Below are 13030 nucleotides of genomic sequence, written 5' to 3' on the forward strand. Positions count from 1 at the left end.
GTTTCTCATCAAATAATAAAGAAAACCTCAAGGGCAGGATAATTTTTTAAAAAATATTCATCCTTTACTTCTGATAGTCACTTTTGAACCAGAGAATCCTTTAGCAACAGTAGCTGAGTGAAGTGGGAAGACCTGTGTTTTGGAGTCACTAGCAGCATATAGCAGTTATCTCATTTTAAAATATTCAAAATATCAGATCCTACTTTCTCAAATGTGTGCACAGACACTAAAGAAATATTTGCTTTTTTACTATGAATTGGTAGGGAAGAGCATCTTACAAATGAGAAATTATGATAAAATTTTCAAACCACAGTCATTTTGCCTATTCAGAGGGAAGTGCAATCCAAACAGTTGCTAGTATTGCAGTCTAGTATTGGGTCACTAGGACAGGATGCCAACATAGTGATCGATCTGGGAGGTAACTAAGAGATTGGTGACACAGATTCAAAAGGGAGTGAGCTCAGTCAAGGACAGAAGAGACACAGATGAATTGTTCAAAACACAGTTTTGTTTTGTTTTGTTTTTTAATTATTTTTTGCTTAGAACAATATCAATGGACCTTTACGTTTACCTAACTTTCACTTTAGAATTCTAAAGATTTTACCTGGCTTGTGATGTGTGTCTGAAAGCTATTGGCACTTTCAGGTCAAATGATGGCATATAATTTCATTCCCTCCAAAGCCCTACCAAAACTGCAGAAAATGATTTTCTTTTCTAAGACTTAGGAAAAGGGAGGATAAGAGAGAAAACAATAGCAATATTTGGGAATCTGGAAGCAGGTGTTTATCTGGTAACTTACCTGACAGACCCAAGGAAATCAAATTATAAACTGGCAGGAACAGAGAACCAGCCCAGTATATCACTAGGATGGTGAAATCTAAGGGAGTGAAAGCAACAAGCACCTGGAAATAGGGTGAATGGAACTGACTAAATTAAGAAGGACTGAAAATCATTCATAAGAAATAGTTAAATGCTCCAAATCCTGGGCAGGCCTCCTGCTTTCTCTCCCCAGCCCCAAACTCAAGGTTTATTCTGTGGAGGAGGTAAAAATGGTCTCCGAGTAGAGGATTGCCAGTGTTCTATATCCTGAATCCTAGGATAAACAGATCTAGGGAGGAGCAGATCCAAACTGAAAGAGAATGGATTGCTCTAGCAAGTGGATACGTTTGGTATAAGTATGCTGCTAGGTCGCTTCAGTCATGTCTGACTCTGTGCGAACCCACAGACGGCAGCCCACCAGGCTCTGCCGTCCCTGGGATTCTCCAGGCAAGAGTGCTGGAGTGGGTTGCCATTTCCTTCTCCAATGCATGAAACTGAAAAGTCAAAGTGAAGTCGCTCAGTCGTGTCCGACTCTTGGAGACCCCATGGACTACAGCCTACCAGGCCCCTCTGTCCATGGGATTTTCCAGGCAAGAGTACTGGAGTGGGGTGCCATTGCCTTCTCTGGTATATGTATATACACCAAATAATGTAAAAAAGTGTGAATATATGTTTATGTACTTTTCTGTCTGGGTGATTTGTCCATTGGTGTGAGTGGGGTATTAAAGTACTGCACTTTTATTGTGTTATTTAAATTTTCACTTTAATAGTTATTAGCATTTGCCCTATGTATTGAGGTGCTCCTATGCTGAGTTCATATGTATTTATAATTGTTATATCTTCTTGTATTGATCCTTTGATCATTATGCCCTTCCTTGTCTCTTGCAACAATCTTTATTTTACAGTCTATTTTATTTGACATGAGTATTGTTACTCCCACTTTCTTTTGATTTCTATTTGAATGGAATATCTTTTTCCAGTCCATCACTTTTGGTCTGTTTGTGTCCCTAGGTCTGAATCGTGTCTCTTGTAGACAGCATATAGAGGGGTCTTGTTTTGGTAAACATTCAGCTAATCTGTGTCTTTCGGTTGGAGCATTTAATCCATTTACATTTAAGATAATTATTGATATGTATGACTCCAGTACTCTTGCCTGGAAAATCCCTGGAAGAGCCTGGTAGGCTTCAGTCCATGGGGTCGTGAAAAGTCGGACATGACTGAGCGACTTCACTTTCACTTTCATGCATTGGAGAAGGAAATGGCAACCCACTCCAGTGTTCTTGCCTGGAGAATCCCAGGGATGGTGGAGCCTGGTGGGCTGCCGTCTATGGGGTTACACAGAGTCAGAGATGACTGAAGCGACTTAGCAGCAGCAGCAGCAGCATGACCCTATTGCCATTTACTTTACTGTTTTGGGTTTGTTTTTGTAGGCCTTTCTTTCTCTTATGTTTTCTATCTAGAGAAATTCCTTCAGCATTTGTTGTAAAGCTGCTTTGGTGGTGCTGAATTCTCTTAACTTCTGCTTATCTGTAAAGCTTTTGATTTCTCCTTTGAATCTGAATGAGATCTTTGCTGGATAGAGTAATCTTGGTTGTAGATCTTTTTTCCTTTCATCACTTTAAGTGTTAATATATCCTGCCATTTGCTTTTGGCCTGCAGAGTTTCTGTTGAAAAATCAGCTTTTAGCCTTATTTGTTATTTGTTGCTTTTCCCTTGCTGTTTTAATGTTTTTTCCTTGTGTTTAGTTTTCATTGTTTTGGCTAATATGTGTCTGGGCATGTCTCTCCTTGGGTTTATCCTATACTGAATGGGACTCTCTGGGCTTCCTGGACTTGGGTGGCAATTTCATTTCCCATATTAGGGAATTTTTCGCCTATAATCTCCTCATATTTTCTCATACCCTTTCTTTATTTCTTCTTCTTCTGAAGAAAGTGAAAGTGAAGTTGCTCAGTCTTGTCCAACTCTTTGAGACCCCATAGACTGTAGCCTACCAGGCTCCCCTGTCCACTGGATTCTCCAGGCAAGAATACTGGAGTGGGTTGCCATTTCCTTCTCCAGGGGAGCTTCCCAACCGAGGGATTGAACCCAGGTCTCCTGCATTGCAGGCAGATGGTTTAACCTCTGAAACACCAGGGAAGCCCTTCTTCTTCTGAGACCCCTATAAATCAAATATTACTCTGCTTTAATGTTGTCCCAGAGGTCTCTGAGACTGTCTTATTGCTCTTCACTCATTTTCTTTGTTCTGCTCTAAGTTATTTCTATCACTCTGTCTTCCAGCTTACTTATCCACTCGGCCTCAGTTATTCTGCTATTGGTTCCCTCTAGTGTATTTTTAATCTCGATTGTTGTGTTGTTCATTGCTGATTGTCTATTCTCTATTTCTTCTAGGTCCCTGTTAAACATTTCTTGTACCTTCTTGATCTATGTCTCCCTTCTATTTAACTGTACCTCCACTTTATTTCCAAGATTTTAGATCATCTTTACTATCATTGCTTTAAATTCTTTTTCAGGTAAATTGCCTATTTCCTCTTCATTTATTTGGCCTTGTGGATTTTTACCATGTCCCTTCATCTGCTGCATGTTTCTCTGTCTTTTCATTTTGTTTAATTAGCTGTTTAGGGTTTCCTTTCTGCAGGCTAGAAGACGGTCGCTCTGTGGAATCTGCCCCCCAGTGGGTGGGACTGGACTAATGCCTTTTGAAGATTTCCTGGTTGGGGAATTTGTGCCTCTGTTCTGGTGGGCGTAGCAGATCTCATCTCTGGAGGGCAGTGCCATGTCCAGTACTATGTTTCATGGTATCTATGGGCTTGTTATGACTTGGGGCATCCCGTCTGCTAATGGGTAGGGTTGTGTTTCTGTTTTGCTGAAAGCTTGGTGTGAAGTGTCCGGCACTGGAGCTTGTTGGCCTTTAGGTGGGACCTGGTGTTAGTGCTGAGATAGAGACCTTTGGGAGACATCTCGCTGATTAATGTTCCATGGGGTCAGGAGTTCTCTGCTGGTCCAAAGTCCTGGACTCAGGTCTCCCACCAAGACTTCTCAGGCCATACAGCACAGGAGACAAAAGCCCAAGACTAATGATGAAAGCAACACTCGATAGCCAAGAACACTCAAAGAAACTCACATACTTACAAAGAGAAGAGAAAATAAAGAGGAAGAAAAGAATAAAAGCAGGAATAAAAAAAGAAAAGAGCAATCAAGCCAATAAACCCACCCATAAATGAAAATGAATACTAAAAACTAGACTAGCAAAAATAAAAAATCAAAAACATGGATAAAAATGCAATGTAACTAAAGAGTACTATAAAAATAGGGAAAAAATAAAGTAAATTTCTTTTATTTTTTTTTAGTAAATTTCTTTTAAAATAAAATGTTTAAAAAATAAAGTTTAAAAAATAAAACTTAAAGGAATAATAAAGAACAATGCAAAAAGAGAGAGAGAGAGAGTGTAGCAGGAAGAATGTCCTGATTCCTCCATTGTCCTCTCCACACAGTGAGCACCAGACCATCTGCCTACTAAGGAAGTCCTGCAGTATCTCCAGGAATGTCCCTGGACCTGCTGCGGATGCTATGGGGTCAGCTCAGGCTCAGATCTGGCCATACTCCAGCTTGTATTTGCTCCCAAAGTCCACAGTAACCCCCAAAGCCCTCAGTCTCAGGCTAGCGGCAGGGATTTAAGCTGATGCTCCTGTGGCCACCGCAGGGAATCCCCTCTCCCTTGCTCACATAGCTCATGGTGCTCTGCCTTGGTCTGGGGCCCGCCTCCACTTACAGGCTGCCAGCTCCCCACCCAGAGCAGAGAGGGCAAAAGTGGTTGCTCCTTGGGGCTCACTTGCCCATCCAGACTAGGAAGAGAAAGGGGTGAGGCAGCCAAAACTGGGGTCTTTGGAGCGTGCCCGCTGTGCCCAAGGCCTGCAAGAGGCAGCTACCATCTGAGGTTGGTAGGGCCCCGTCCCAGGGAACTGGACGCAGGTCTTGTGTCCCTCAGCAAAGCCAAGTTGCACAAACCCCTGGGAAGCTGCGGCTGATAACCTGCGCCTGCTCAGGGCTGGGTGGCAGCTGCCACCCCTGGGGTTGGAACCACAGCAGCGGCGTTTTGTCCCCCACCTAGGGTGCTCACCGGCTTCGGCAGTGACCAGTCAGTTCATATTCCCCGCTCTGGGAGCATAGCCTGGAAGCACGCCTAGCTCTGCCTCCGGGGCTCTTGCAGGCGTTGGCGGCAGCTTTGGACCGGCCTCTGTATCCCTCTGGGGTCGGGCAGTTCACAGCTGTCGCTTGTCCCATCGACGGCATTTGCTACACTCAGTTCTTGTGTTCTTGGAGCAGGGGAGTTAGGGTGACCCCATAGCAAAGGTCTCTCACCCTTCTGGGAGGCCCAGTCTTTTCCCTGGACGGGTTCAGCTACGTCCCGCTGAGCCCACCCAGAGAATCTCGATGGCCGTCAACCCTGGTTCTCTCTCTGGAGTCCGACTCCTGAAGCCTGAGTCTCACCATGAAGCCCCCACTTGCTGAGGCGGGTGCTTGCACCACTTTTTGGCTGGGACTGCTCTAGGCAACCGCCTCTGTGGTAAATTATCTCTGTGTTGCCTTCCCAGCCCCTGTCGCTGCATTGCTCTCTGAGGTTCCAAAGCTCCCCTCTGTCCCCACCCAGGAAGGGGTTTGCAAGTGTGCAGAAGCTTTTCCTCCATCACAACTCCCTCCTCGGGGTGCAGGTCCCTGCCCCCAGATCCTTTGTCTTTTTATGTATCTATTTTTTGCCTTATGTCATTCTGATGAGATTCACTTGCCTTTTGGAAGTCTGGGGTCTTCTGCCAGCGTCCAGAAGGTGTTCCGTAGAAGCTGTTCCACATGCAGATGAATTTCTGATGTATTTGTGGGGAGGGAGGTGATCTTATTTCACTCCTAACCTGTCTTGAAGGTCCTCCATTTATTTGTTTTTATTTGTATTACTCTAGAAGATGGATCAAAAAAGATCTTGCTCTGATTTATGTCAAAGAGGGTTCTACCTATTTTTTTCCTCTAAGAGTTTTACAATAGCCAGCCTTACATTTAGGTCTTTAATCCATTTTGAGTTTATTTTTGTGTATGGTGTTAGGGAGTGTTCTAATTTCATTCTTTCACACCTGACTGTCCAGTTTTTCCAAGTGCCACTTATAGAAGAGATGGTCTTTTCTTGATTGTATACTCTTGCAACCTTTGTCATAGATTAGATGACAATATGTGCCAAGGCTTATCTCTGGATTTTGTATCCTGTTCCACTTATCTATATTTCCATTTTTGTGCCAGTACCATAATGTTATGATGACTGAAACTTTTTAATAGTATCTAAAGTCAGGGAGCCTGATTCCTTCAGTTCCATTTTTCTTAAGATTGCTTTGGTTATTCTGGGTCTTTTGCGTTTACATTAAAAAATGTGATCTTTTTTTGGCTCTAATTCTGTGAAACATACCATTGCTAACTTGATAGGGATTGCACTGAATCTGTAAATTGCTTTAGGTATATAGCTATTTTCACAATATTGATTCTTCCAAACCAAGAATATGGTATCTCTCTGTTTATGTCATCCTTGATTTCTTTCAATGAAACTTTGTATTTTCTGAACACAGGTTTTTCCCTCCTTCAGTTCAGTTCAGTCGCTCAGTCGTGTCCGACTCTTTGCGACCCCATGAATTGCAGCACGCCAGGCCTCCCTGTCCATCACCATCTCCTGGAGTTCACTCAAACTCATATCCATCGAGTCGGTGATGCCATCCAGCCATCTCATCCTCGGTTGTCCCCTTTCCCTCCTATCTGCAATCCCTCCCAGCATCAGAGTCTTTTCCAATGAGTCAACTCTTCGCATGAGGTGGCCAAATTACTGGAGTTTCAGCTTTAGCATCATTCCTTCCAAAGAAATCCCAGGGCTGATCTCCTTCAGAATGGACTGGTTGGATCTCCTTGCAGTCCAAGGGACTCTCAAGAGTCTTCTCCAGCACCAGAGTTCAAAAGCATCAATTCTTCGGCACTCAGCTTTCTTCACAGTCCAACTCTCACATCCATACATGACTACTGGAAAAACCATAGCCTTGACTAGACGGACCTTTGTTGGCAAAGTAATGTCTTTGCTTTTTAATATGCTATCTAGATTGGTCATAACTTTCCTTCCAAGGACTAAGTGGAAAGTGAAAGTGAAAGTGAAGTAGCTCAGTCGTGTCCGACTCTTTGCGACCCCATGGACTATTGCCTACCAGGCTCCTTCCTCCATGGGATTCTCCAGGCAAGAATACTGGAGTGGGGTGCCATTTCCTTCTCCAGGGGATCTTCCCAACCCAGGGATCGAACCAGGGTCTCCTGCATTGCAGGCAGACGCTTTAAGCTCTGAGCCACCAGGGAAACAAACGTCTTCTAATTTCATGGCTGCAATCACCATCTGCAGTGATTTTGGAGCCCCTAAAAATAAAGTCTGACACTGTGTCCACTGTTTTCCCATCTATTTCCCATGAAGTGGTGGGACCAGATGCCATGATCTTTGTTTTCTGAATGTTGAGCTTTGAGCCAACTTTTTCACTCTCCTCTTTCACTTTCATCAAGAGGCTTTTTAGTTCTTCTTCCCTTTCTGCCATAAGGGTGGTATCATCTGCATATATGAGGTTATTGATATTTCTCCCGGCAATCTTGATCCCAGCTTGTACTTCTTCCAGCCGAGCGTTTTTCATGATGTACTCTGCATATAAGTTAAATAAGCAGGGTGACAATATACACCCTCTTTAGGTAAGTTTATTCCTAAGTATTTTATTCTTTTGATGCAATTGTAAAAGAGATTGTTTCCTTAACTTGTGTTTTTGATTTTCATTTTAAATGTGTAGAAATATAAGAGATTTCTTACATTAATTTTGTAATCTGCAAATTTACCAAGTTCATTCATGAGCTCCAGTGGTTTTCTAGTAGCATCTTTAGGATTTTCTATGTATAGTATCATATCTCTGCAAACATTGGCAGTTTAACTTCTTTTCCAGTTTGGATTCATTCCTTTTATTTCTTTTACTTCTCTGATTGCCATAGCTAAAACTTTCAAAACTATATTGAATAAAAGGAATGAGAGTTCACTCCTTGTCTTGTTACTGATCTTAGAGGAAGTGCTTTCATTTTCTCAACATTGAGAATGATGTTTGTTGTGTGTTTGCTGTATATAGCCCATATTATCTTGAGGTTGGTTCCCTCTATTCCCAGTTTCTGGAGAGGTTTTATCATAAGTGGGTGGTGAATTTTGTCAAAAGCTTTTTCTGCACCCATTGAGATGCCTATATGGTTTTTTATTCTTCAGTTTGTTCATATAACCTAATACATTGATTGATCTACATATATTCAAGAATCCTTGTATCCCTGGGTTAAATCTCACTTGACCATCAAGCATGATCCCTTTCAGGTGTTTCTGGACTTCGTTTGCTAGCACTTTCTTGAGGATTTTTGCATGTATGTTCATCAGTGATATTGGCCTATAATTTTCTTTCTCATGGTATCTTTGCCTGGATTTGGTATCATAGTGATGATGGCCTGATGGAATGAACTTGGGAGTGTTCCTTTGTCTGCAGATCTTTAGCAGAGTTTCAGAAAGACAGGTGTTGGCTCTTCTCTAAATGCTACCTAGAATTTGCTTGTAAAGCTGTTTGGTCCTGGACTTTTGTTTGTTGGAAGATTTAATATCACATTTTCAATTTCAGTACTTGTGATTGGTCCTTTCCTATTTTCTCTTTCTTTCTATTCAGTCTTAGACTCTACATTTATAAGAAGTTGTCCATTTTTTTCTTTAGGTTGAACATTTTATTGGCATATAGTTTCCTGCAGTAGTCTCATGATCCTTTGCATTTCTTTAGGTATCAGTTGTAACTACTCCTTTTTCATTTCTAATTTCATTGATTTGAGTTTCCCCCTTTTTTTTTCTTGTTGAGTTTGGCTAAAAGATTATCAATTTTATTTATCTTTTCAAAGAACCAGCTTTTAGTTTCATTGATCTTTGCTGTTGTTTGTCTCTATTTCATTTACTCATGATCTGGTCTTTATAATTTCTTTCATTCTACTAACTTAGGATTTTATTTGTTCTTCCTTTTCTAATTGCTGTAGGTGTAAGGTTAAGTTGTTTATTTAAGGGTTTTCTTGTTTCCTGGGATAAAATAGTATTGCTATGAACTTCCCTCTTAGATCCGTTTTGCTCTGTTCCATAGGTTTTGGAGGAGAAGGCAATGGCACCCCACTCCCGTACTCTTGCCTGGAAAATCCCATGGATGGAGGAGGCTGGTGGGCTACAGTCCATGGGGTCGCTAGGAGTCGGACACAACTGAGCGACTTCACTTTCACTTTTCCCTTTCATGCACTGGAGAAGGAAATGGCAACCCACTCCAGTGTTCTTGGCTGGAGAATCCCAGGGACAGGGGAGCCTGGTGGGCTGCCATCTCTGGGGTCGCACAGAGTTGGACACGACTGAAGCGACTTAGCAGCAGCAGCATAGGTTTTGGATCATTGTGATTTTGTTTTCATTTGTCTCTAGGTATTTTAATTTCATTTCTTCAGTGATCCATTGGTCATTTAGTAATGTACTATTTGCTCTCCATGTGTTTCTTACAGGTTTGTTTTTTTGTTTTTTTTTTTTTTTTTTGCTCTATTTTATTTCTAATTTCATAGAGTTCTGGTTGGAAAAAGATGTTTGATATGATTTCAATTTTCTTAAATGCACCAACATTTAATTTGTGACTGAAGATGTGATCTATCCTGGAGAATGCTTCATGTACATGAGAAGAAAGTATATTCTGCTGCTTTCAGGTGGAATATTCTAAATATCAATCAAATCTCTCAGGTCTGGTGTGTCATTTAAATCTTGGGTTTCCTTGTTAATTTTCTGCCTGGATGATCTGTCCATGGGTATAAATGGGATGTTAAAGTCCCACACTACTATTTTGTCAATGTTGATTTCCCCTTTCATGGTTTTTAATATTTGCCTTATATATAGAGGTGTTACTTTGTTGGGTAGATATAGGTTTACAATTTTTTATATAATCTTAGAATGATTCATTGATCATTTTTTAGTGTCCTTCCTCGACTCTTATAATAGTCTTTATTAAAGTATATTTTGTCTGATATGAGTATTGTTATTCTAGTTTTCATTTGACTTTCATTTATACGGAAGATCTTTTTCCATTCCCTCACTTTTGGTCTGTATGTGTCTCTAGATTTGAAGTGGGTCTTTTGTAGACCCCTGGAAAAAGAAATGGCAACCCACTCCGGCATTCTTGTCTGGGACATCCAATGGACAGAGGAGCTTGGCAGGCTACAGTCCATGGGGTCACAAAGAGTTGGACATGACTGAGTGACTAAGCACTCTTGTAGACAGTATGTATGCCTCCTTGTTTTTGTATCCAATCAGCCAGTCTGTGTCTTTTGGTTGGAGCATTTAAACCATTTGCATTTAAGGTAATTATTGATATATGTTCTTGCTGACATTTCTTAATTGTTTCAGGTTTGCTCTTATAGGTATTTTTTTCTTCCTCTCCTCTTTTCTCCTTTTGTCTTATAGTTTGATGACCACCTTTAGTTGCTGTTTCTTTTTTGTGTGTGTGTAGTTGTTGTAGGTTTATGGTTTTCATTTCCCATAATATTTTGGCTACCTGATGCTGGGAAAGACTGAAAGCCAAAGGAGAAGGGGGCAGCAGAGGATGAGATGGTTAGATGGCATCACCAACTCAAAGGACCTGAATTTGAGCAGACTCTAGGAGATAATGGAGGACAGAGGAGTGTGTGTTGGAGGGAAGTGACATAAGCTCTGTGCTCCTGGGGGAGCTGAAGGAGAAGAGATATTTGGAGCTTCAGCTTCAGCAGCAGTCCTTCCAATGACTTTATTCCCTTTACGATTGATTCTCTTTTAGGATTGACTGGTTTGATCTTCTTGAAGTCCAAGGGACTCTCAAGAGTCTTCTCCACAATTTGAGCACCACAATCTGAAAGCATCAGTGCTTTGGTGCTCAGCCTTCTTTATGAACCATAAAGGAGAGGAGGTTTACAAATGCCAGAAGTGAGAACTGCATTTGAAATTAAAAGATCAGCAAATTATCACAGCCTTGTATATACACAGACTGCAGTATCAAATCTTATGGGGAATGAAAACCACAAACCTACAACAGATACACCCACAAGAGAAAAAGCAACTCAAATGCAAAACTAAAGGTGGTCATCAGACTGTAAGAAAGATTCCTGCGTCCTGGAAAGCCCCCTCACCGGCAGAGAGACCCCCTGGGACAGGAGGGGAGCTTCAGGGGCTTGGGGAAGAGGGCAGTGACCACGCCGTGGCAGGGAGGACAGAGAACAGCTACACAGGGTGTGTGCTGCAGCCCATGAGGTCACCAAGAGTCAGCTACGCCTTAGCGATGGCCACCCACTCCCCACGGGGCCCGTCCCCGCGGAGCAGGCTCAGGCGCTCCAAGGCAGTGTCAGGGGCAGATGCCTGCAGGTCGGGAGGAAGGCTGTGATGGTGGTCCACGTCCTGCATGTCACTCGACAGAGGCACTTCACTCCTGTGGCCGCCTGGACGTCCTCCAGCAGCGTGCCTGTCCAAGCGCCTCCCTCCCACGCCCTCAGGCTGTCTCCACAGTCAGTAGCAACCTTCTCCCTGGTCTGCTCTCCAAACCCCAAGTTCCACCGCCCAGTGTTCCACACCGGTCAGCGCGTGTCTCACGCTTGGGTACCCAGGGCTGTGGCTCAGACCTCCTGTGTAGCTGTCGCTCTGTCCTGCCTGCTACAGATGGGTCACTGCCCTCTCCTAGAAGCCCCTGAAGCTCCCATGTCCCAGCGGATCTGTTTGCTGGTGAGGGGCCTTTCCAGGATGCAGGAATGTCTCCTCTCCTTCAAATCCCCCCAGAAGCACCAAGCTCATCTCACTTTCTCTCCTTTCTTTTCCTTCTTTCCTTCATCCTTCCTGGTTACACAGGGATCTTTCTTGTCCTTTTAGGTTTCCGAGATCCTCGGCCAATTCTAACAATTATTCCATTTGTATATGTATTCTTGATTCATTTGGGAGGAAGGTGACTCTATGTCCTCTTACTTCCACACCATCTTGAAGCCCCCTGTCTCATTTCTCGAGATATTTTAATACTGACTTCGCACTGTCTAATTCCGAAGGACCTAAGAATCTACTCTGGTCTTCTAGGCAGATATCTTATGGAGAGGGTTTTTGACTCAGTGCAGCCCCATCAGGATCCTAATGTATGCCCTGGTTATCTACCTAAAGAATTGGGAATATCGCAGTTAACATCTTGTAAAGTTTTTATCTTCAGTATTCATCTAAGTGAAGCATGATGTTGATACGTAGGACCCAAAGGATGCTGTCAAGGCTCTTCTTCATATGAAAAGTAAAACTACGTTCCTGGAATAATACGCAGAAAATTTCGGGCCATCTCCAAAGGTTTTAAAAATTCAGTGGTTGTTAATGCTACTCCATAACCATTTAACTCCCCACTTTAGCCAGTTAAGAATATGAATGGGTTTTGAGCATAATGATGGATAATCATAGTGATGATCAGATGGTGGTTTAAATTGTCATGGGTATTTCAGATGTGATCTCCTTACTGGAATAAATTGTACAGTCTCTGTCATTTGATTTGCAGCTACTGATCTAATGAATGATTTTGTTTTTAATGTATTGCAATTACTATAGACTATCTTATTCAGTTTTCACAATTGGCAAGGACATCAGTACACCTTTGCCATATTGCACCATGTTATGTCAGATCTGCGTGATAATTTAGAGTGAAGGCAAATAAATCATTCTTACCCTTACATAGAATTCCTATCTGCCATCTACATTGATGACAGCATGCTGATAAAATCTGGATAGAATGAGCTAAGAGACGCAGATGCATGCATGTCAACATATGGAAAGTGAGTGTAAAAGGAGGTCTGAAAAATCCAAAGAAATTTCTAGGTGCCTAATTTTTTAGGGCAAGCTGGAATACTTCCTAAATCAATAATATAATTAATAATAAAAGTATTAATAATTTGTTGTACCTTGTAGGCTTTACTATCAAGAGAGTCACATGTATTTTTGAATATGCTCTTCAACTCATTTACTCAATAATAAAGGCTACTTGACTTGAATGGGGTTCAAAAAAAGATGTATTTGTCCATAGTTTAAAGGACTGAGTTTCTGTCATTACTCAGTGTATTTACTTAAGCTCAAAGTGCTTTTAGC

Source organism: Oryx dammah, unplaced genomic scaffold, assembly GCF_014754425.2.
Source record: "Oryx dammah isolate SB20612 unplaced genomic scaffold, SCBI_Odam_1.1 HiC_scaffold_19, whole genome shotgun sequence".
Classification (NCBI taxonomy): domain Eukaryota; kingdom Metazoa; phylum Chordata; class Mammalia; order Artiodactyla; family Bovidae; genus Oryx; species Oryx dammah.